Below are 25,871 nucleotides of genomic sequence, written 5' to 3'. Positions count from 1 at the left end.
TGTTCCGTCCGACACGATTGTGACTTCTTGCGTCGCCTTGACAAGGTCAGCCGATGGGGTCACACTCCCATGGAATGTGGGAGAAGAGGTCGAGCTCTGTTCAGTTTGGGAAAGAACAGGTGTCACTGTGCCTTCGGGGCTTATGTCACATGAGTCAGTGAGTGCTGCAGTAGAGGGGGGTGGAGTGTAAGAGTTGTCCAATGAAGGTGCAAGAGCGAGCTCAGAGTCTTCATTAATACTCTCGAGTGAGGCATTGTCGGGACCGAGAGATTTCAGACGCCGAGACGCTCTTGCAGGTTTAGTGGTCGCGGTTTGACCTGAAGAGGCGTTGGAGGCGTGTGAAGTGGGTGGGAGGCGCATAGTTGACAGCTTCTCCGTCATCGACGCTTTTCTGTTGGCTGCATCGAGGGCAGACACAGCCTTGATGCAGGAAACAATGGCATCGAATTCCTCGTCTCGCCATACATTACACTTGGTCCCTTGCACCAGAACTGTGCCTGTCGTGTAATAGAGGGTGACGGTGATGCATTTAATGCCGTCACGCCTTACCTGTACTTTGGTCCGAAACAGCTCCGAAGGCAGTACACGTTGGTCTTCCAGATCAGAACTGTCTACAACACTTAGCTTACGGGTAGGGTTGTCGGCTTCGTCCACCCAGTCAACATAAAAACCAGGCTTGCTACGAATGTCATATCCATATCGTTTATATAAAATCTGTCTTGTGAGTGCGAGTAACTCTAAAGGTACTGTAAAAGTTAGCTGATTTGGGTCCCTTTTGATGTCCACACTGAGAGAGAGAGAGAGAGAGAGAGAGAGAGAGAGAGAGAGAGAGAGAGAGAGAGAGAGAGAGAGAGAGAGAGAGAGAGAGAGAGAGAGAGAGAGAGAGATTAAGCCACAGAATGTGGTTGAAACAAGAGAGCTCTTAAGGGATCGCAAGTTCAACAACCTCAGATTAAAGAATGTATTAAAACAGGCACGCAGATACCGTGTGTGCGGAGAAACTGTTTTTGCTCGCGTGTTAATGTGCGTGTCTTTGTACGGATAAGCGTTCGTTGTGCGTTCGCGGGTGTGTGTGCGAGTTTGTGAGTGTGAGTGTGTTTGTGTGTGTGTCTGTGTGTGTGTGTGTGTGTATGTGTGAGTGTGTGTATGTGTGTGTGTGTGTGAGTGTGTGTGTGTGTGTGTGTGCGTGTATGTACGCGCGTGCGTGTGTGTGTTTGTATAAATGTGTGTATGGACAAAAACTTGCGTGCCTGCGTGCGTATGCTTGTACGGTACATTATGTTTCTGTGAATGCTTGCGTGTTCCTGCATTATATTGTTATTAACTATTTCATAGTATTGTGCATGATGTATTTGTTTTCCAAGTATTTCCTGTCTTCATCAAGGGTACATGACTTGTATGCTTGTGGTGGGCGTTTTTATTCAAAGAAAGTACCGGACATGTGATTAGGAACTCAATTAACAACACTAATAAATTAATCATGTGATAACAGTGTACCAGTGTTTGTGGAGGACACGCACGAGCATTTAACAAACACGCTTTCCCTTGCGGGTAGTTCATTGTTAAGCTGGCGACAGACCTGTAATTGGTTTTACTGTTGAATAAAAGTCTGCGACAATGAAAGCAATTATGTCCCTTTTGTTGGGCGAAATGACCGTGGAGTGTTTGTTTAACCAGAACATACGTTTTCTCTTACTGGCGACTATAATGGAAAGAAACCCACCACTTGTTCAATTACAAATAATGTTCTGCTCGAAAGGATTTGTTCAAAAAGATTAATTTTCTGCTCTAATAGTCCGCTTTGTTTCAACCCTTAAAGCTGTAGACAGGGTGCTTTGTCAAGGCTCATAACGTTGTAGAGTCCAACCTTCCCTTGCGACCACCTCTCGATCACGACCACCTGCCCTTGCGACCTCCCTATAAGATCCCCGACGATTTGGACTATGCAATTCATTTCTCTCATTTCTCATTACTTTATTGTCCCATCGCTGGGAAATTCAGGTCGCTTCCTCCCAGTGGAAAGCTAGCAGCAACGGAGTCGCGCTACCCAGGTGTCTGCGTGTTTAGGTGTATTCAGCCACCTGCACTTATGGCAGAATGACCAAGGTCTTTTACGTGCCATTGTGATGACACGGGGGTGGGACATGGCTTCCGTCTCTGGGTCTGCACATAAAGTTGACCCGTGTCCGTCCCGGCCCGAATTCGAACCTGCGACCTTTCGATCACAAGTCCAGTGCTCTACCAACTGAGCTACCGGGCCCACAGTCATTACGAATACTTCCAAAAACAAACAAACAAAATAACAAACGTTCCAACAACCTACCTTTCTTGATCTTTGATCTTTCATTACGACCAATTGTCTATAACGACCTCCCTTGGTTCTACCGGCACGGTTGGCCTAGTGGTAAGGCGTCCGACCCGTGATCGGGAGGTGGTGGGTTCGAACCCCGGCCGGGTCATACCTAAGACTTTAAAATTGGCAATCTAGTGGCTGCTCCGCCTGGCGTCTGGCATTATGGGGTTAGTGCTAGGACTGGTTGGTCCGGTGTCAGAATAATGTGACTGGGTGAGACATGAAGCCTGTGCTGCGACTTCTGTCTTGTGTGTGGCGCACGTTAAATGTCAAAGCAGCACCGCCCTGATATGGCCCTGATGTGGCCCTTCGTGGTCGGCTGGGCGTTAAGCAAACAAACAAACAAACAAACAAACAAACAAACAAACAAACAAACAAACCAAACGTCCTTTGGTTGGTCCCTTTGGTGCTCGTTATAGACAGGTTTGACTGTAGTTCTGGACCCCAAGAGCTGTCCTCAAAAGATTGAAGGTTCATTCCTTCTGGTCTCAGCTTGCATGTTTCGCTTCTGGATTTGTCAAGCCCAAAAACTTTCAATTTTATCGTGCAGAGTGGCCCTTCGGGGTGGAATTCATCTTGTTAGGTGACACCTATGTCGATAAGAATGACAACTCTGCCGCCACGCTATCGGTTTTGTTTTGTTTGTGTGTGTGTGTGTGTGTGTGTGTGTGTGTGTGTGTGTGTGTGTGTGTCTGTGTGTGTGTGTGTCTGTGTGTGTGTGTCTGTGTGTGTGTTTGTGTGTGTGTGTGCGTGCGTGTGTGTGTGGAATATGACATCGGTGCAGTTTGCTGATGACACCAATTCACACACTAATGTAGCGCCACTTTTGATGCCGATCTCCCAGGTCAACTTATGTGCAGACCTGCTAGTGACTTATACCCCTACGTGTGTACACGCAAGCACAAGACCAAGTGCGCACGGAAAAGATCCTGTAATCCATGTCAGAGTTCGGTGGGTTATAGAAACACGAATATACCCAGCATGCCTCCCCCGAAATCGGCGTATGCTGCCTGAATGGCGGGGTAAAAACGGTCATACACGTAAAAATCCACTCGTGCTAAAAACATGAGTGAACGTGCGAGTCTAAGCCCATGAACGTAGAAGAAGAAGAAGAAGAAGAAGAAGAAGAAGATGCCGCTAGCTCAGTTTTCACTGATGGGAATTAGCTACTCGGATTTCCCAGCAATGGGATAGTAAGGTAATAGAAATAAAATGTCTTTCAGTCTACAGCTAGGCTTCAAATGTGAAATCGAAATTTTGAATTTCGAAAAGATGAAAAGAAGACATGTTTTGCAATGCTAAAGTCTAACAAACTGATTTAAATGTAACTGTTAGTGCTGATTCGTGGTAAGTGACAACATTTGGCACCAAAGTCTGAAGTAAAGAAAGATTTTCTAATGTACGTGTGGTAAAATCACTTGAAGCCTGATTTGACGTTACGATAACTTACAGACTACTCAGAAGCTGATTATTTGAAAACCGATGAAACTTTAACAAAAATCTTCTCCTCTGCTCAACGAGAAAGAAGCTAGCGGGTGCACAATGGCGTTGTAATAATGCATGATGAAATCTTCTCTCGTACATTTACCAGAGCGAAACACAGATGGACTTGCACACACCTCTTAACAAGCTCGATCGCCATCGCTTTTTACGCGCCGCCTTTCAGATCAACCTCTAACCATCCTAACTACGCGGCAATGAGGAATCGAATTACATCATCGAACGGCTGTAATTAGCCAATCACGTGCCTTTAGCCTAATGAGGCTACGAATGACATCACCTAATCCCCTGTCGTTCATACTATATAAATACGTGTAGGCGACGGCTCTCAGACCCTTCCCCTCCTTCCCCGCCTACTAGCAGATCTACAGAGCTACTCCCTAATGGACACCAGTTCGTGGGACAGAAGCTCCATCCACCCAGGCCCTCTAGGCAACCTGTACAGTCCTTTCAGATCCCCGTGGCTTCAAATTGCACGACTTTATCACTTTACGTCTAAAATAAGCGCTTCGCACCAGCAACTTTGGCGCCGTAATTTGCCCACGCATGAGTTTTGTCGTCCTTTGGAAGACAGGGTGAAAGGCTAAGCCACTAATGGACTTTCGGCACTGTCCCGAGAGTGCTCGGACACAATGGTCAGAGCTTATGGGATCCAGAGAGAGAGAAAGGGGGGGGGGCTTAAACTTTTCCCGGCTTGTGGGCCTTGGACAATGGTCTGGCGAGGGAAGCTGAATTGTGCGGAGAGGTTGTTTTCTGGGTCGCCGTTTTTTGTGGGTAAGGGATGGACGTTAGTAATTTAGCTCGGTCAATGTGACGCTACGATGATGATGATGATGATGATGATGATGATGCTGCTGCTGTTGAGGATGATGATGATGATGATGATGATGATGCTGTTGATGATGATGGTGATGTTGATGATGATGATGATGTTGATGATGATGACGACGACGACGATGATGATGATGATGATGATGATGATGATGATAATGATGATGATGATGAGGATGATAATGATGATAATGATGATGATGTTGTCTTTGACGATGATTATTCTTGTGACGATGACGATGCTCATGATGATGATGAAGATGATGATGTTGATGATGATGATGACGATGACGACGACGACGACGAAGATGATGATGATGTACAGAACAAAGCCCAGACGTAAGCGGAGAAGCTGGTTAGGACTCTATTTGCAGACAAGATAACTTGGTCGATTGCCACTAATACGTGTCCCATGATGACCAGGAAGTGGGAGAAAACTCGCCCTCCTGACAGACCATTTCTTCCTCGGCCATTATTGAATTTTTACAAACCATACCTGGGCTGAACATGAAGTGAACTTTATTCCTTCCCAAAAGTACAGCCAATGTTAACTGTCTTAGAAGGTCAATTATTTACAAGAAGATTGAACATCTATGCATAGGTATGCAATGAGTTGGGTGTGTGTTTCCGGTTTGGAAATATTAATTTTCTTGTCCTCCCACACTCAGTACAAAGATAACTGCAAACATTCGCACACACACACGCACACGCACGCACGCGTACACGAACGCACGCACCCCCCCCCCCCCACACACACAAACGCCAGTCATTTTCTTACCGAATTCTCAAACTAATTCAGGGAGTACGAAAGAATATAATTATCAGACGATTTTTCAACCGGTAGGCATGGTCGGTCATAAAACACGAGCACGACTTCTTGCAAATCATTGTTTACATTTCGTTGTGTGGTCTGTTTTACCTCATGTATGTGTGTTTCATTCAATTCTCGTACACTGCTTTTTCCGGAGCTTTTTAAAGACAGTGTACCCCCTCTATCTCCACACCTCCTTCACCCCCCCCCCTCACGCGACGCAAAGGGTTATTATAAAAATACTCCTTCCTCGGCTTTTTGTATACCCCCGCCCACGCCACCCCCCCCCCCCCACTCTTCACCTCCCCTCCCCATCCCCCACCAACTCTTTTACATCGACCAACCCACCCTCACCCCGTCAAATACAGTGTATTCACATGGGAAAGGTCAAGAACAATTTTGTTTGTACCCGTTTGACTTCTTCCTCAGTGTTTACATACACCCACACCCTCCCCCACACTCGTCATCCCCCTCCTCCTCCCTCACCGACTCGTATACCTCCCCCCCACGTAATGTACAATGTATACACAAGGGGAAGAATGTCAAAAACAGCTATTTCTTTCCTGTTTTGCTTCGTCGGCTTCTAATAGAACTCGGTCCCATCCTTTTCATCATGTACACTAAGCCCCTCTCCACACTGATTCAAAACCATTCTGTTTTAAATCAGTCTTTTGCTGATGACACCCAGCTGTATAAACCCAGTCCCCCTGCAGAGACACATTCCGCCATCCAGACCATTCAGACATGCATCACTGATGTTAAATCTTGGATGGTCGATAACAAACTTAAGCTGAATGATGATAAGACTGAAGTCTTACTGTGCAAAAAGAAGAACACTACATTTCCCTCTCCCAAACCTGTTTCTGTTCAAATAGGCAACACCGACATTCTTTTCTCACCATCAGCTAGAAACCTTGGATTCACCCTTTCATCTGACATGACCCTTAACAAACATATATCTTTAGTCTGTAGAGCAGCTTATTTTGAGCTTCGTAAGATCAGCACCATTCGCCACACACTCTCCTCTCAAACAACTAACACTCTTGTCTGTGCCTTTGTTCTTTCTAAACTTGACTACTGCAACTCTCTTCTCTCTGGCTGTCCTCTGTACCTCCTGCATAAACTACAAAAAGTCAAAAACTCGGCAGCACGCCTCATTCTGAAAGCACGAAAACGAGATCACGCAACACCACTTCTTCACACACTGCACTGGTTACCTATTCAAGCCCGCATTGACTACAAACTGTCCATCCGCTGCTTTAACTTCTTTTCTGGCTCGTCTCCTGCTTACTTCTCTGAACTCCTCACCGTCTATTCTCCAGCAAGACAACTCCGTGCCTCTTCTGACTGTCGCATCCTCACCATTCCACACACCAATAGGGACAACGCACTTTTACTTTCTGCGCACCCACACAATGGAATTCTCTCCCCTTGCACATCCGCCACTCTCAGTCACCCCAAGCATTCAAACGAGCACTTAAAACGCACCTCTTCAAGAAATACAACCCCTGATTTTGTTTTCTCAGTCCATCAGTAGGCTACATGTAGTGTATTTGTTGTTTTAGTGATAATGTGATAATGTATATAAACATCTAGGGCTGTTTTCAGTATTGTTGATAACATGTTCTGTTTGATTAAGGGTATTCAGCTGGTATTTTCTTGTTTTCACTACCTATTTTATTCATGTTTTTATTACTTAGTTAGTGGAAGAATCTGTTGTAATGTATGTTTGATGGTGTATGCTTTTAATTAAGCGTTGCTGACTATGAATGTAGATGTAAATGCTTGTATAACTGTGTTTTAATTTTAAATGTGTCAAGCGCAAAGAGCATAATTGTAAAGTTATGATGTTGCGCTATATAAATTCTCATTTATTATTATTATTATTATTATTATTATTATTATTAATATACACCCCCCCACCCCCCTCACCCTTCCCCTTCCCCCCCTCCTCTTCGACTAACTCTGGTACTTATACGGCTATCCCTTCATATTTGTCTTTCCGCGGACAAAAAATCTGTTTGTCCTGCGGCCTCAGCAATCCTTCCCAGAGGGACTTTTTCCCAGAGGGACCTCTTCATACCGCGGAAATCATGATACCAACATTTGTCACTCTTACGGCAGGCTTACTTCTATCCGCCGTAGTAACGATACGGAAAAAGGTCAACATAGTGAAGAAAGATATATAGTTACTAAGTGTCACGATGGGTGAAGAAAGATATATGGTTTACTAAGTGTCACGCATAGCGGAGAAAAAAATGTATGGTTACTATGATAATAATGCTATAAATCATTGTAGAAAATGTATATTGCGCTTCTCTGCGAAACCACTTAAGATGGCTCGCGGGAAAAACCTGATACATTAATCATGTCTTTAAAAAAGGACACAAAAAAACGACCCATATGCGTGTGTCGTGCCGAATTCGCGGAATCGGCAACATTTTTGCCGAAAACACGTAAAGGCTTCTAAATTTTGACCATTTTGCTAAATCGGCAGCCACATTAATGTTTTAAAGTTTTCAAATACCTGGGATATCATCACACTTAGACAGCTAGATACTCGAATGGATAGATTTCGCAATAATCGATAAGGTATGGCAAACGTGGACCTACAAAGAAAGTGCTAAGAAATCTATTGTTTTTACTGTGCACCACTGTTTGCAATAAATGACACACACCTAACGATAAATGGTTAAGCAGTGTCACGCACAATGAGGAAAGATATATGGTTACTAAGTGGTGTACGAAGTGAGGAAAGATATATGGTTACTAAGTGGTGTACGAAGTGAGGAAAGATATATGGTTACTAAGTGGTGTACGAAGTGAGGAAAGATATATGGTTACTAAGTGGTGTACGAAGTGAAAAAAGGTATATGGTTACTAAGTGGTGTACATAAGAGAAAATTATTTTCATTTAGACAAAACCAGTGTGACACTGTCAGATACGCTTTTGCGTATAATGAGAAAACATGAAATGACCTTTTTTTTTTAAACAGGGAGGTTTAAAGGGCAAGAGAGAGAGAGAGAGAGAGAGAGAGAGAGAGAGAGAGAGAGAGAGAGAGATAGAGAGAGAGAGAGAGAGAGAGAGAGAGACACAGAGAGAGAGAGAGAGAGAGAGAGAGAGAGAGAGAGAGAGAGAGAGACGCAGACGCAGACGCAGACGCAGACGCAGATAATTTATTCAATAGGCCATAGCCCCTTATGAAGGATCGGAGTGTGAACAAATGATTAACGTTGCAAATAATTTAACTCATCAGGTGCAAAAAAGGTACAACATAACAATCGCACAACACTACGGATTAAAACATACATTACACGTTATTTAACTAAGAGGTTAAAACATCTCTTAATTTAAAGGCTTTATACAAATACAAGGATACATTTCTAACAACAGTTTCTTGAGGGGAAGCCAGGAGCAAGCTGAGTCTAAAAGTGCTTGGGTTTTTATAATATTTAAATGGGATAAATTTTTCTCTTAATCTGTTTAAGTATGGACAACACAAAACAAAATGGACTTCATCATCTTGCTTTACTTTACAAAGGGGACACATTAACTGATCGGCATCATGCTGTTTATATCGGTTAGCATGCACATTTATTTCTGAAATACCGAATCGAAACCTAGTCATAATAAACTTTAGATGTCTATCCACATTCAACAAAAGGTAGGGTTTAATGTCATGTACAGTACAAAATGTCCGATAAACAGCAAATCTATCACTATTTTGAATATGATAATCCCACTCTTGCCATCTGCAATCGACCAACCTTTCCCTAAAAACACGCAAAAACTCTTTTTCATTAACAACGCCCTGGTTCAACCACACAAAACCAAAACCGTACTCATACAATTTACAACGGACACTTGAGGCCCAGTTCTTTTTACCACTCTCATCCATTTTATACAACATATCATATGATTTACGAGGAAGTCTGTGCGCCTCCATCTTTAACAATTTCATCCAGTAGCTAACGCATCTTAAAATAGAATTCAAATATATCGGATATCTGTTTGTCTCACCATATACCAGGTCATTAGGTGTTCGCATACGAACTCCTAAGAACTTCTTCAATGCAAATAAATGGACTTTTTCACACTGCAGAGCAGCTTTATCCAATCCCCATATCTCAGCACCATACTGTACTATTGGTTGTACTTGGGAATCAAACAACTTCAAAAAGACATGCAAACTATTATTATTAAGCACAGATAATCTTTGTATAATACACATCAGAGCATTTTTGGCCCGGCTTGAGAGATCACTACAGGCAGCAGTGAAACTGAGTCGAGTTGAAAACAATATTCCTAAATACTTATACACGTTTACAACAGGTAAAATATCAACCCCATATGTCCATCTTTCCCTTGCACTCAAATATCCACCTTTCCTAAACACAATAATGTTACTTTTACTCATGTTTACCTTTAAATGAAGAGAGGACACTGCCCTGCGTAAATTATTTAACTGAGTCTGTAGACCCACAACCGTCTTTGATAACAACAATAAATCATCAGCAAGCAAAAGAATAAACAATTCCAAATAATCATCAGTAAATGTGGCACCATGTCTTCCATTCTCAATTATCTCAAGTGCTAACTCATTGATAAAGAGAGAAAATAAAACTGGGCTACATACATCGCCCTGTTTAACACCAAATGTACAATTAATATAATCCGTAAACTTTGCTCCACATCTCACTTTTATTTTTACATTATCATACATACTCTTCACACACCTAAAGAGTTTCCCTTTTATACCATTTTTTAACAGAATTGGCCAGAGCAAAGCTCTGTTGACGGAATCAAACGCCTTCTCAAAATCTATAAAGGCAACATACAGTTTACGATTCAAAGAAAATTGTTTCTGTACAAAGGCCAACAGTGTAAACATATGATCAATAGTGGAATAATTCTTTTTAAAACCAGCTTGATATTCACCAGTACTGTTATTACATTCAATCCATTCTTGCAACCTGTTATTAATCACAGTACTATAGACCTTGCTACTAACATTACACAGTGAAATTCCACGATAATTATTTGGATCATTCACATCGCCTTTCTTAAACAAAGGGATAACAATGGACTCTGTCCAACTTTCTGGAAATACACCCTTGGAAAACAAAAAATTAAACAGGTGTATCAAAAAGTCAATCCCTGGAGAAAAAACATTTTTCAAAAGTTCTCCTATTATTCCATCAGGCCCAGCAGACTTTTGAGGTTTTAACTTTCTCATTGCAATCAACACTTCTTCTTTTGAAATAGGACGATTCAAAATACCTTCATCGTCTTCATATTCAATTTCTTCAGCCTCAATTACATCTTTTTCCAATAATACTTTGAAATGCTGAAACCAGGTATCAACTGGTATGTTGTTCTTTATTTGTTTTCGTTTTGAGGATAATTTATGCATTATATTCCAAAATTCTTGTTGATCATTAACAGATTCAATAAGTTTTTGTAATGTCAAATCATTATACAATCTTTTCTTTCTTTCTAACATGTTTTTATATTCCCGTCTGGCTAAACAATAAACATTGCGAGCGTGAATGTCTTCAGGCTGATTACATCTGCTTAACAATCTCCACACATTTTTTGTTTTTAAACAGGGAGGTTAAAAGGGCAAGAGAGAGAGAGAGAGAGAGAGAGAGAGAGAGAGAGAGAGAGAGAGAGAGAGAGAGAGAGAGAGAGAGAGAGGAGGAAAGAGAGAGATAGAAAGAGAGAGAGAGAGAGACAGAGAGAGAGAGAGAGAGAGAGAGAGAGAGAGAGAGAGAGAGAGAGAGAGACGTGCGGCAACGTGGAAAGCCAGCGAGATTAGAAAGAACGATAAAGAAAGTCGGGAGGAAATGAAATCTCCTTTTGCTTGTTCGAGAACATGTGAACGCCCTCGCAGAGCACACACACACACACACACACACACACACACACACACACACACACACACACACACACACACACACACACACACGCACACACACACACACACACACACCCGCACACACACACACACACACACACACACACACGCACTCACACACACACACACGCTCACACACGCTCACACACACACACACCCACACACCCACACCCGCACACACACACACACACACACACACACACGCACTCACACACACACACACACACACACACACACACACACACACACACACACACACACACACACACACAAACAAACAAATAAAGACACACGGACATCAAAACGTGCCCAATCAGACAAAGAAAAGTCCACGAACGCACAAAGACCCATAGTCAAAGACACAGACAGGCAGACAGGCAGACAGACAGACAGACAGGCAGACAGACATACAGACAGACAGACAGACAGACAGACAGACAGACAGACAGACAGACAGACAGACAGACAGACAGGCAGACATACAGACATACAGACAGACAGACATGGAGGCCTGCCATGCTGCCTTGGCCCATATCGCCCAAATAGATCAAGTGCCAAAGAAAGATTACTGCCAAGAGTCTCGGGGATTCTAACCCCTCTGACCCATTCCCTCTACCCTCCTTCTCATCCCGTCGACCCCCCCCCCCCCCCATCTAATCCTATCCTCTTCATATTGCAAATCCATCTCACAGAGGTGTATGACATGTAGGCATTGTTCTGGTAGCGATTCCTTAGCCTTGTCGATGGGACTGAACCCCGTCAGCCGGCTCAAGTTGTTGCATCCTTACCACTGACAAAAAGGACCAGGGCCGAGGGGCACGGGAAAGTTACCAACCGGTTGGGAGCTAGACGCAGTGTTGGATTGGTTGCCTTTAAGATTTGTTGTGGTTTCAACGAATCAGATCCCAAGTTTGTTCTCATCCGGTTGGGTGGTATGGTACCTCACTGCACCCCTGGTGCTGAGCTGAAAGGGGTCATTGACAACCCCGTTCTCCAAGTGGTAGTAAATACTCACTTAAAGAAGGGCAAAAGCTGTCAACAAGAAACTTCGAAAAAAGTCAAAGAGGTTACTTTCCTAATACTGACACTTGCTCAGGTAACATTCTGTGTATCCTCTCTTCTAATTTCTGTTTCTTGTGCTAAGATCGTGTGTACCCCATTTTTAAACTGCACAACATCTTTCTGCTTATTTGGCCCATAAACACTAGGGATCTATAAGTGCGGGCAGAAGGACAAACTGACAAACAGACAGTCAAACATATACAACCTACATGTACGGGGAATGAAAACATGTCTTGTGTCATGGTTAGAAATATCAATGTCAGAAGTGGGGCGCTGGAGGTTGGGGTGAGATAAAGACAGAGAGCAGAAAGAGGGAAAGAGAACGAACGAACGAACGAACGAACTTTATTACTCAAGGATGGAGATTTTAGATATATTTTAAGACATAAAAATAAAGACAATAAAATGACAATTGTCAATCGCAATCATACAGTATTACTAATTACAACACTACCTATACGAATACATAATGCATGATAGAACATTGAAATGTACATGTATGTCAATATAATACAAGGGAAAAGAAAAGTAGACTCGCACACACACGCGCGCCGCATGCCTGCAACCACGTTCGCACTCAATACAACACACACACTCACACACACACACACACACACACACACACACACACACACACACACACACACACACACACACACACACACACACACACACACACACACTCAGACATACACACACTCACACACACACACACACATACACATATTCGCACACACACACAGACATATACGCACGCACACACACATACACACGCACACACACACTCACACGCACACAAACACACACACAAACACACACACACACAAACACACTCACACACACACACACGCACACACACACACACACACAACAACAACTTCATCATCATCATCATCATGACCATCGTCGACCTCATTATCATCATCAACACAATATATAGAGGTTAGTGATAGCAATGCATTCTTGCTAGAAACAGCTTCAGAATGTAACTGTTCGTGACAACAGATATTTGCGAAGCTGCGATTTGAAGTGTTTAATCGTGCTTGACCCCTTTATCTCACATGGTAGTGAATTCCAAATTGTTGAGCCCGAAAACGCTAAACTGGTTTTATAATTTTAGAGAGAGAGAAAGAGAGAGAAAGATAGAGAGTGAGAGAGAAAGAGATAGAGAGTGAGAGAGAAAGAGATAGAGAGAGCGAGAGAGAGAGAGAGAATCTGGCCACTCTCCTTTTGCTAGTGCTAGAGAACCGTCACATTGGTCGCATCAGCCATGTTCCATAATGATGCTTCTTTTCACTTAAACAGTCTACGCATGATACTCTCACATAATCATACCTATCACTCTGATGAACCTCCGTCCCCCCCCCCCCCCCTCCCAATCAAATCAAGTCCAATAGACATTGATTCCATCATATCTGAAAGACAAAAATATCTCTCGAACAAAATAAACGCTGGTAGAAAGAAATATACGGTTGCTGGTTTCATTTCCAGTACAGTCTCATGTTTTTCTGGTACAACACAGGAAATTACTCTCCCTCCAGTGCTACAGACATTGTAAACGATTCTCATATCTGACAATGATTTGACATGTGATATGATCATCTACCACCGGCCTTGACGGGCGCAAACGCCCAATGGATAAGACCTCGGTCTACAATGTGGAAAGGTTCGGTGTTCCAATCCCGGCCGCGCCTGGCAAGGTAAGGGTGGAGATTTTCCCCATGTCCGAGGTCAACTTATGTGCTAGAACTATGGAAGAGCCCACGGTGTCATTTGCTGACAGTCATACGTTTTAGTGTGTGACATGATTTTTTCCTTTTCATTACTTTATTATCTCATCGCTGGGAAATTCGGATCGCTTTCTCCCAGTGGAAAGCTAGCACCAACAAGAGTCTCGCTACCCAGGTGTGTGCGTACCTGTCTGGGTGTAATCAGCCTCCTGCGCTTCGGGCAGAATGACCTAGCTAGATCATTTACGTGCCACCGTGGTGCCACGGGGGTTGGACATAAATACCGTCTCTCAGTTTGCATATAAAGTTGCCCCGTGTCCGTCTCGGCTCGGATTGGAACCCGTGATCCGTGGATCACAAGTCAAGCGCTCTACGAAACTGAGCTACCGGGCCTTCTGACGCGTAGTTCACGCCAAGAAATGGTTTGCTGGTTTACGTACTTAAGTCATACGATCCATGCACACTATTAAGTTGACGTCTTCGTGTGTCTTAATGTCAATTTCAGTGGATTCTTGGTGACAGCTATTAAGACGGTATGGTCATCCGATCTTCATCTGATTGCTGTCTCAACACCTCCGCTGCCTCTTGACTATGTCATGTTAAGACTAGTTGATGTCATTGCCATTTCTTTCTTTATTTGGTGTTTAACGTCGTTTTCAACCGTTCAAGGTTATATCGCGACGGTGTCATTGCCATGCCTTCTGTCATCCCAAAGCATGACCTTTACCGTTGACCTTGACCATGAGCTGTCCAGTGGAGGAGAACACGTTGCGCCAAAGTACATTGAAATTATACCAAGTTTCATTGACCTTCTTGCAAGGAGTCGAAAACAGCAAATTATTTTACGAATTAATTTTCATCATTGTCCGGGTAGGACAGCGTGGTCCTCGATAACGCTCACATCAGGTCGTGCACGTGAACACGTTGCGCAAAAGTACATTGAAATTATACCAAGTTTTATTGACCTTCTTGCAAGGAGTCGAAAACAGCAAATTGGATTGGATTGGATTGGATTGGATAAGATTTACAGTCCAGTGAGGTTACCCTCATGGAAATTCGGGCTGCTTTCTCCCCGGGGAAAGCGAGCTGCCATACATACGGCGCTACCCATATTTGTTTCTTTTCCTGCATGCGTGTATTCATGTTTCCTGAGACTTAATGCCGTGTGAGATGGAATTTTTTTAAAACTTTATTTCAAGTCCCACGGGTATTTGATGGACATTTTTATCTATGCCTATAAAATGTTGCCAGGAAAGACCCTTTTGTCAATCGTGGGATCTTTAACGTGCACACCCCAATGTAGTGTACACGAAGGGACCTCGGTTTTTCGTCTCATCCGAAAGACTAGCACTTGAACCCACCACCTAGGTTAGGAAAGGGGGGAGAAAATTGCGGCCTGACCCAGGCCTGAACACGCAACCTCTCGCTTCCGAGCGCAAGTGCGTTACCACTCGGCCACCCAGTCCCATTATTTTACGAATTAATTTTCATCATTGTCCGGGTAGGACAGCGTGGTCCTCGATAACGCTCACATCAGGTCGTGCACGTGAACTAATTACGTCAAAAGCCTACATGGAGTCTATTACTCTCGACGAAAGGTATAATTATTTCTATTTGGGAATTTACGTCAAGACATTGTGCTTGATTACGGGCGCAGTGCCGTGGTGGTAAGACGTCGGCCTCCTAATCGGGAGGTCGTGAGTTCGAATCCCGGTCGCTGCCGCCTGGTGGGTTAAGAGTGGAGATTTTTCCGATCTCCCAGGTCAACTTATGTGCAGACCTGCTTAGTGACTTAACCCCCTTCGTGTGTACACGCAAGCACACGGAAAAGATCCTGTAAGCCATGTCGGAGTTCGGTGGGTTATGGAAACACGAAAATAACCAGCATGCCTACTCAACGAAAACTGAGTGAGCTGACTATGCTCTCAGAGAATAGCGTGGGGAACGCAAATGGGCAAACGAGCTCACACGTAACCAGAACAATTCTGGAACGCTGAAGAAGAAGAAGAAGATTACGTAAAAATGTGTAAACATGGTATTTCGGTCCATTTTGACATACTGCACACAGCCTTCAGCCCCAGAACGTGATCACGGGAATTGTTAATTACATATAGGCGGGAATGCAAACTGACAAACCGCATGAAGTTCCGTTTGGCTGGTAACACTAAAGGTTTGTGTGGTCATCTGGTGGATAATTGTGTAAATGCTTTGACTGTTTATATCTTCATCTGCGACAAAAAGACAGACCGTTGCTTCAATAGTGCTCTGATTGGAGCAGAAGAAGAAGTAGAAGAACAAGAACAAGAACAAGAGCAAGAAGAACAAGAAGAACAAGAACAAGAACAAGAACAAGAGCAAGAAGAACAAGAAGAACAAGAAGACGACGAAAGCCACACTTCAGGGATCAAGGTTTTCAAAGAATAATTTACACTCGCCTCAAATAGAAGCTGATGAAGGGGAAAGGGTGAGCCGGGATATCAGTTTACGACAATCCTGTCCTTCCTGTCAGCCAAATGACAGCCTTTCAAATAATTCCACGGCCACAAGCCGAGCTCCGCCATTTTTCCACCTCCTGCGTCATATTTGGTCACGTCATCGCGCGCGCATGCGTGTTTTTACGAGTCTAGGAAAAAATGCAGTTTGGAATCGAGAACTGGACTGGAAAAGCTCAATTTTGCGTGTGTCGTTTCGAGGGAATTTGTTACATAAAAGAACAAAGCAGATACAAAAACGAAGACAAAGCAAACGAAAAGCAATGATAAAAACAAGTCGCGTAAGGCGAAAATACAATATTTAGTCAAGTAGCTGTCGAACTCACAGAATGAAACGGAACGCAATGCCATTTTTTTAGCAAGACCGTATACTCGTAGCATCGTCAGTCCACCGCTCATGGCAAAGGCAGTGAAATTGACAAGAAGAGCGGGGTAGTAGTTGCGCTAAGAAGGATAGCACGCTTTTCTGTACCTCTCTTTGTTTTAACTTTCTGAGCGTGTTTATAATCCAAACATATCATATCTATATGTTTTTGGAATCAGGAACCGACAAGGAATAAGATGAAAGTGTTTTTAAATTGATTTCGACAATTTAATTTTGATAATAATTTTTATATATTTAATTTTCAGAGCTTGTTTTTAATCCAAATATAACATATTTATATGTTTTTGGAATCAGAAAATGATGGAGAATAAGATAAACGTAAATTTGGATCGTTTTATAAATTTTTATTTTTTTTTACAATTTTCAGATTTGTAATGACCAAAGTCATTAATTAATTTTTAAGCCACCAAGCTGAAATGCAATACCGAAGTCCGGGCTTCGTCGAAGATTACTTGACCAAACTTTCAACCAATTTGGTTGAAAAATGAGGGCGTGACAGTGCCGCCTCAACTTTCACGAAAAGCCGGATATGACGTCATCAAAGACATTTATCAAAAAAATGAAAAAAACGTTCGGGGATTTCATACCCAGGAACTCTCATGTCAAATTTCATAAAGATCGGTCCAGTAGTTTAGTCTGAATCTCTCTACACACACACACACACAGACAGACAGACACACGCACATACACCACGACCCTCGTTTCGATTCCCCCTCGATGTTAAAATATTTAGTCAAAACTTGACTAAATATAAAAATACCAAACACAGAAGCTTGCAGCTTTCCAAAATGAAGTATCACGTATCCTCCCTTCAAGTGTCAAAATACGACAAAGGTTCAGTTCATTGAACGCACAATCAAAGACAAAACGTAACATTTACAAGAAAAAGTGGACAAGCAAAATATACATCAGATAGTTTCGGGAAAAGAACAATAGAAAGAAATAAAAACCAAAGAAAGAAAATTCTAGAAATTAAATGATTTTTGCAGAATCACACACACACACACACACACACACACACACACACACACACACACACACACACACACACACACACACACACACACAAGAACCTTAAACCAATACGAAACGAAACTGGTTACCAGTAAGTCATTTTACCATGCCCAAATTATCCAATTTGAACCACGCTTCAAATCACGGAGGAAGTGAGAAGAAACGCATTCGATCACTTAGATTTTAAATAACAATTAATAACCATACATTGGGTACGTTTTCGAGAAAATTGTGTTGTGTGCGTTCAAGCACATCTGATTCTCAGGATTCTTCAAATTAGTCTGGCAAACGGTTAGACCAGTAGTATCCCGTGTGTACGCATGCGCACGATAAAGAACCCAAGTTCACAGCGCAAGTCTCAGGGCTTGGAAACATGAATACACGCATGCAGAAGAAAGAAACAAATATGAGTAGCGCCGTATACTGTATGGCAGCTCGCTTTCCCCAGGGAGAAAGCAGCCCGAATTTCCATGAGGGTCACCTCACAGGACTATATACCATCTTATCTTTCTCCTTATCCCTTTAATTATAGCAAATCTCATCATAGGAGCACATGAGAGCCTGAATGCTGCCAAACATCAAATCGTCAATGTCAGAAAGCGAACTGTTAAATTTAAGCCGTACATCGTAATCGTGTCCAAAAGAAATACGTTCTAATTTGTGAAATAAGACTTTATGGAAAACAAGTCGCATTAAAAAGGCAGTATGCTTCTGTCGATTGAGTACCACGCACTGTTTCTGACAAGCATTGTAGAAGAGAGGATACTTACAATGGTCATTAATGATAATGAATAGGACGGGAATTTTCAAAAAACATAACCCGTTTTCGACACTATCACTACAGATTCAATGTTGTGGTTCCATGCGTTGGTATGTCTTCACCGGTCGGGAAACAATGCAAGCTTTCTAACAGTTTTGACAAACAAATTAAACAAACGGAAAAAAAGAGAAAAAAACCCAACAAAAACAAGCTTGCAATCTTATAAACACATAGGCAAACAAGCAAATAATCAATGAGATAGACAAAGGCAAGTCTATGTATTGTAGTTTTCCTAGTCAACCTGGGTTTTAGAGATAAGTTAACGTAAAATGAAAATAAAAGGAAATACGTTCTACGAAAAGGTTACAAAGTCTGTAGGAAAAAACCCCAAACAAAAAGTTTCTAAAAACTCGTAAACTTCCTTTTTGTTCTTTTTTTGCGTGTTTTGTTCCCATGATTTGTGGGTTGTCTTTTCTTCTTAGCGGTTGCATCGCCAAATGTCAAAGAGGGTGTAAATCCCACATAGGATTTTATCTCACACTCTCTCACACGCAAATACACACACCGTGACAGTGTGTGTGTGTGTGTGTGTGTGTGATTGTGTGTGATTGTGTGTGTGTGTGTGTGTGTGTGTGTGTGTGTGTGTGTGTGTGTGTGTGTGTGTGATTGTGTGTGATTGTGTGTGTGTGTGTGTGTGTGTGTGTGTGTGTCCCTCTCTCTCTCCCTCTCTTTTTCTCTCACTCTCTCTCTGTCTCTGTCTCTCCCTTTCTCTCTCACACACACACACTCTCTCTCTCTCTCCTCTCTCTCTTAACTCAAGCCAACTCCCCCGGAATCGGCGTATGGCTGCCTGAATGGCGGAGTAAAAACCGTCATACACGTAATAATCCACTTGTGTAAAAACATGAGGGAACGCGGGAGTTTCAGCCTATGAACAACAAGTCGCGTGAAGCGATATCAACACATTAAATATTTCAGTCAAGCTGTCGGCATAAAAAAACAGTCATCGCCGAGAGTATATTAAGATAGTCTCGACTAACCGCACGGAAAAACCGAGACTAGTCAAGCTCGTCTCCGCGTAGCGCGCGAACGCAGTACTTATTTTCTTATTTCTCATTTTCTTTAATTCTGAGCACATTTTTATAGTAAACAAGACATATGTATATATTTTTGAAATCAGGAGAAATTGAGGATAACGATGCAATTACATTTAAATCTGCTAGTGAAAATTCGATTTTAATGAGCAGACTAATTAACTAATTTTTACGCTGCCGAGCTGAAATTCAATCCCATAGTCCGGACTTCGTCGAAAATTGCTTGACCAAAATTTCAATTAATTTGATTGAAAATTGAGTGCGGCCTCAACTTTCACAAAAAGCCGGATATGACGTCATCAAAGATAATTATCGAAAAAATTAAAAACCTGTCTGGGGATATTATACCCAGGAACTCTCATGTGAAATTTCATGAAGATCGGTCCATTAATTTTCTCTGAATCGATGTATACATACACGCACACACACATACATCACGACCCTCGTCTCGATTCCCCGTCTGTGTTAAAACATTCAGTCAAAACTTGACTAAATATAAACAAGTCGCGTAAGGCGAAATTATTACATTTAGTGAAGCTGTGGAACTCACAGAATGAAACTGAACGCACTACATTTTTTCACAATGACCGTAGTCCGCCGCTTGTGCAAAATGGAGTGAAACTGACGAGCCTGTTCAGCGCGGTAGTGGTTTCGCTGTGCTGCATAGCACGCTTTTTTGTGCCTCTCTTCGTTTTAACTTTCTGAGCGTGTTTTTAATCCAAACATATCATATCTATATGTTTTTGGAATCAGGAACCGACAAGGAATAAGATGAAATTGTTTTTAAATCGATTTCAGAAATTTAATTTTGATAATAATTTTTATATTTTTAATTTTCAGAGCTTGTTTTTAATCCAAATATAACATATTTATATGTTTTTGGAATCAGGAAATGATGTAGAATAAGATGAACATAAATGTGGATAGTTTTATATAAAAAAAAGTTTTATAACAATTTTCAGATTTTTAATGACCAAAGTCATTAATTAATTTTTGAGCCACCAAGCTGAAATGCAATACCGAAGTCCGGCCTTCGTCGAAGATTGCTTTACAAAAAATTCAATCAATGTGATTGAAAAATGAGGGTGTGACAGTGCCGCCTCAACTTTTACAAAAAGCCGGATATGACCTCATCAAAGACATTTATCTAAAAAAAGAAAAAAAGTCTGGGGATATCATACCCAGGAACTCGCATGTAAAATTTCATAAAGATCGATCCAGTAGTTTACTCTGAATCGCTCTACACACACACACACACACACAGACACAGACACACAGACACACACACACACACACACACACACACACACACACACACACACACACACACACACACACACACACACACACACACACACACACACACATACACCACGACCCTCGTCTCGATTCCCCCTCTATGTTAACACATTATAGTCAAAACTTGACTAAATGTAAAAAGAAGAAGACTCAAGCCAATCAAACGCAGACATTCATTATAGACTGTGAAAGAATACCGGCAGATTCTACCAGGTTAAAATGTCAGTGTTGGCGTACCATAGTGCCGGTGTAACACGAGAAAATTACCCCCACGGCATTTTTACTCCGGAGTAAATTTTTCGTGGAGTAAAAATGTCGTGTTACACCGGACAGTTGTAGCTTGAAAATCACAGCGCCTCTAGTGAGCCCTCAGTCTGGATGCAATCGTTTTTCGTGATCTCACGGATTCATCTTCCCTCGTTACGATTTAGATGGAGGATAAAGTGTGTTCGGGCGAGTCAACAACTGGGGGGTTTATAGACTGGTTTGACCCCATGGGTAGCTTTATCTCTCCCGTTACGCGTCGTTAAAATGTTGTGTCCGGGTCTCATGGGGGACAGCAACTCTGGATTTGCACGAGTCAAAATGGAAGTATTATTGTTGGTGTCATTAAGGGTGATTTTTCGGTGCCAAACCTGCTGAAGAATTGATTTACTGTGATTTTTACATTTAGTCAAGTTTTGACTAAATGTTTTAACATAGAGGGGGAATCGAGACGAGGGTCGTGGTGTTTGTGTGTGTGTGTCTGTCTGTCTGTGCGTGTGTGTGTGTGTGTGCGTGTGTGTGTGTGTGTGTGTGTGTGTGTGTGTGTGTGTGTGTAGAGCGATTCAGACTAAACTACTGGACCGATCTTTATGAAATGTGACATGAGAGTTCCTGGGAATGATATCACCGGAATTTTTTTTCATTTTTTCAATAAATACCTTTGATGACGTCATATCCGGCTTTTTGTAAAAGTTGAGGCGGCACTGTCACACCCTCATTTTTCAATCAAATTGATTGAAATTTTGGCAAAGCAATCTTCGACAAAGGCCGGACTTTGGTATTGCATTTCAGCTTGGTGGCTTAAAAACTAATAAATGAGTTTGGTCATTAAAAGTCGGAAACTTGTAATTAAAATAACTTTTTTATTAAACGATCCAAAAACAATTGAATCTTATTCTTAGTCATTTTCTGATTCCAAAAACATATACATATGTTATATTTGGATTACAAACAAGCTCTGAAAATTAAAAATATAAAAATTATGATTAACATTACATTTCCGAAATCGATTTAAAAACAATTTCATGTTATTCCTTGTGGATCCCTGATTCCAAAAATATATAGATATGATATGTTTGGATTAAAAACAAACTCAGTAAGCTAAAAAGAATAGACATACAGAAAAGCGTGTTATCCTCACGGGGGATAATCGGTCATAAGCGGGACTGAAGCTCTACGCGGGGCCTGACACCATTGAAGGCACGTTTTGTCAGTTTTCTTGGATTTGTTTGATTTACGTCGGGATTTAAAGTAAGCTACAGATTCAGCGATGCCTTACATTGTTTCTCGATGCAAAAAATGTCATAGAGCGGTTCATATTTGTCCGTAAATTACCATCAAAGCTGAACATGTCGGCGATCGAGCGGCGGAAATGGCTGCATATGGGTAACTCCCAAAAGGTGCTCCCTGTCAGATGACATTTTAAAAATATCCACACATAGTTTATTCGAGACTAGGGTGTTGGTATATGTGTTGACCTGTGTATAGTGATTGGGGACTGGGGGAGATTAAACAGCATGTTTCCACTGTATGTGAAGTGGTTTTATGGAAAATATGCCAGGGGTTTATCCTGATCCTGAACTATTGTTATGCATGTTCAGCGTATGGCTTATTGCACTTGGACTTGCAATTTTTGTAGCACTGGATTGAACCAGGTAGTTACTTTATGTTTGGCATACCACAAAAAATAACAACTTCTTCCTGATCAAACTTTTTAATATCCCACTTTGTTCAAATGAACAGATTTGTCTGCAAAAGATACAAAGGCTTGAGTGAACTTTGATATCAAAATTGGCTAAAGATCTGCTTTTTGTGACAACCAAATCCTTTATTCACAAACATGGGGAGTTTAAACAAGAAAAACATATTTTTCTAAACATAAACCCCTTTGTTGGAGAAAAAAAGCATACGTGAATGTTTCTTGTGACAATAGCGTCATGTGTTGTGACTTGTCACGAGAAACATCTTAAATTATCCAGAGCCAATATTACAGGCAGTCGTGTGCTTTTGTTTTGTTTAACGTCTTGATCAGAAACATTTTAGATCAAAAGAAGCAAAAATTAGATAAAGTAATGGATTTACAAGGATTTGCTGTTTCTTGTGAAATGTTAATTTGGTGTAACGCGATCACTACACTGAACTTGACGCCTGGCTGCCATTTCGATCGTCTTCCCGGATGTCGTTTTTTTTTGCACAGACTACTATATGCGGTTCATGTAAATGTCGTTCTTGCTGATAGAAAACGAAATTAATTTTTTTTTCTTTTTTTCCCCCTACACCTGTTCCTTGTTCCGGTGTACTCTCACGCCGCCCCGTCCCTGCACTCGCTGATCCGTCCACATCTGAATTTCGTTCCGCTGCCAGATCTAGACCTGTCGATTTTACAGACGCTCCAGGGAGGGATGTCGGGTCGTTGCGGTAGGCTACCCTCGGAAGTTGACACTGCACTTCTGCTGAGTCACTTCTACGGTGTTCAGTAGTGGGTCTGTCCCGAGCTAACGGACTCAGCCCACTACCTACTATGCCCCCTACTAACGACATTGACTGCTAAGTCGCGGAGCCAGACTGAGTGAGCGTCCCCTCCAGAGAGCAGACCGCCACCACGTCTCTCCGTCGACCCCCCAGAACGTCACACGTTGAAGACTGACAGCAGAAGTACTATTCAGGGAAGGATGGAACAGGAACAATGAGACCAAGGTCACCATGAGAGCTCCGGGCATGAAGGGCCACAAGAGCAAGGACATTTTGTAATTTTGAATGATTAATGAGATGAGGATGATTATAATGATGATGCTATGGATTTCCAATTTGGTTTGAGACTACGTGACAGGGCAGCACTCTACGCTTACTGTCATAATATATCCTGGTGTCAACCAGGCCCGAGAACTGCCGCACCTGCGGTGTTGGTCAGGTAAACAGAACCTGAACACCCTCAGAGTCGCATTCGTTAAGTGAATGACACTCGGCTGTGTGATTCCAGCCTTCCCATAGGAACCATAGCACTTCCACTCTGGGTAGGAGCCGACCGTAGCCCGAAAAACCCACATGACCCTGATGGGATTCGAACCCACGACCTCCCGGCCCGCAGCCCGATGCGCTAACCACTGCGCCACGGGGGCCGGTAAAACGAAATTAATTAGTAACAGCAGTGCTGTTTCTTGTGACATTTGTGACGTGAATTTTGCGACACACAAAAAAAATAGTTTTAATCATGAAATCCTTGTGTCCAAATCCTTGTGTCCTCCTGTTACGAGGAGTAGTTCTGAAGCTATGGAAGGCGAAAAGGGTCAAATGATCGAGCAAAAGGATCGATCAAAAGGATCGATCCTTTCGCGTTTGACCCTTTCCGCCCGAGGCGCGGAACGGGTCAAACGATCGATCAAAAGGATCGATCAAAAGGATCGATCCTTTTACTGGATCCGGTGCCGACAAAAAGTGGAACCGGAATTTTACCGGCACACAGTCTGGAGTTCACATTTTGGTGGCAAACTGACTTCAGATTTCAGTTCGCGTGTACGTGCGTCCAATGTTCTAGATGATCGAACGTGTAGCAAAGACCTGTACGTGTAGATATTCCGTCACCCGTGACTCACTTTTTTTCTCCAATGTTCCAAATCATACGTTGTTTACCAAGACTGCAGATCTCGGCTCAAACGCGTGACGTAAAAACTAGATTTGATGACGTTACCCGTACACGTTCCTGTATACGTGTTGAAAGTGGCACATCTGTTGCAGACGAACGCTTCGCGCCAAACACTTTTCACACAGTAATTTTAACTACACAACCCCAAATGTACTCGCTAAAACAAGAAGAATGTTTTGTTTATTTCTCTTGATATTTCATGCTCCTTCACGCCGCACCAGAACACGTAATCTACTTACTTTACTTTCTAGATTCGTTCTTTGTGCTAATCCGTTCCATGATTTTCCGAAACAGCGCGATGAAACTGCTCGTTCAAAAGTATCGTGTAAAAGGATCGATCCTTTTGCACGATCCTTTTGCTCGATCATTTAATTTCCGCGCGTCGGGCGGAAAGGGTCAAACGCGAAAAGGATCGATCCTTTTGATCGATCCTTTTGATCGATCATTTGACCCTTTTCGCCTTCCATATGAAGCATCATTCTGGGTTGCCTGTTTTTGATTACTTTGGGCAAAGAAGAAAAGGGACAGCCCTTGGCTCAGTATGACGTGAACAGTCACAAGAACCTGTAAATTTTTAAGTGTTAATTTCAAAACTTTAACATACATTTTTTATACAAAAGAATGTTCCACAACGTAGAAGCAACTTTATTGTACATGTTTCATTACTTCAAATAAAAAGAAAACAAATATTTTGTTATCAAATGTAAGCTTTTCT

At 42.2% G+C, this 25,871-nt stretch overlaps 1 protein-coding gene and 1 non-coding gene across 2 annotated transcripts in view; both read right to left on the bottom strand.

Annotated features, from left to right (window-relative positions):
• The window catches only part of LOC138978850 (uncharacterized), a 124,826-nt gene that overhangs the window by 78,353 nt on the left and 20,602 nt on the right, over positions 1-25,871 (bottom strand). The gene's annotated exons all lie outside the window — the stretch shown is intronic.
• Positions 24,560-24,633, bottom strand: Trnar-gcg (transfer RNA arginine (anticodon GCG)). Its single transcript has one exon. It is a non-coding gene; the product is annotated as a tRNA-Arg (tRNA).

The sequence above is a fragment of the Littorina saxatilis genome, linkage group LG10, assembly GCF_037325665.1.
Source record: "Littorina saxatilis isolate snail1 linkage group LG10, US_GU_Lsax_2.0, whole genome shotgun sequence".
Taxonomy (NCBI): domain Eukaryota; kingdom Metazoa; phylum Mollusca; class Gastropoda; order Littorinimorpha; family Littorinidae; genus Littorina; species Littorina saxatilis.
Note: the sequence above shows the minus strand (reverse complement) of the source record. Positions and strands in the feature narration are given on the sequence as shown.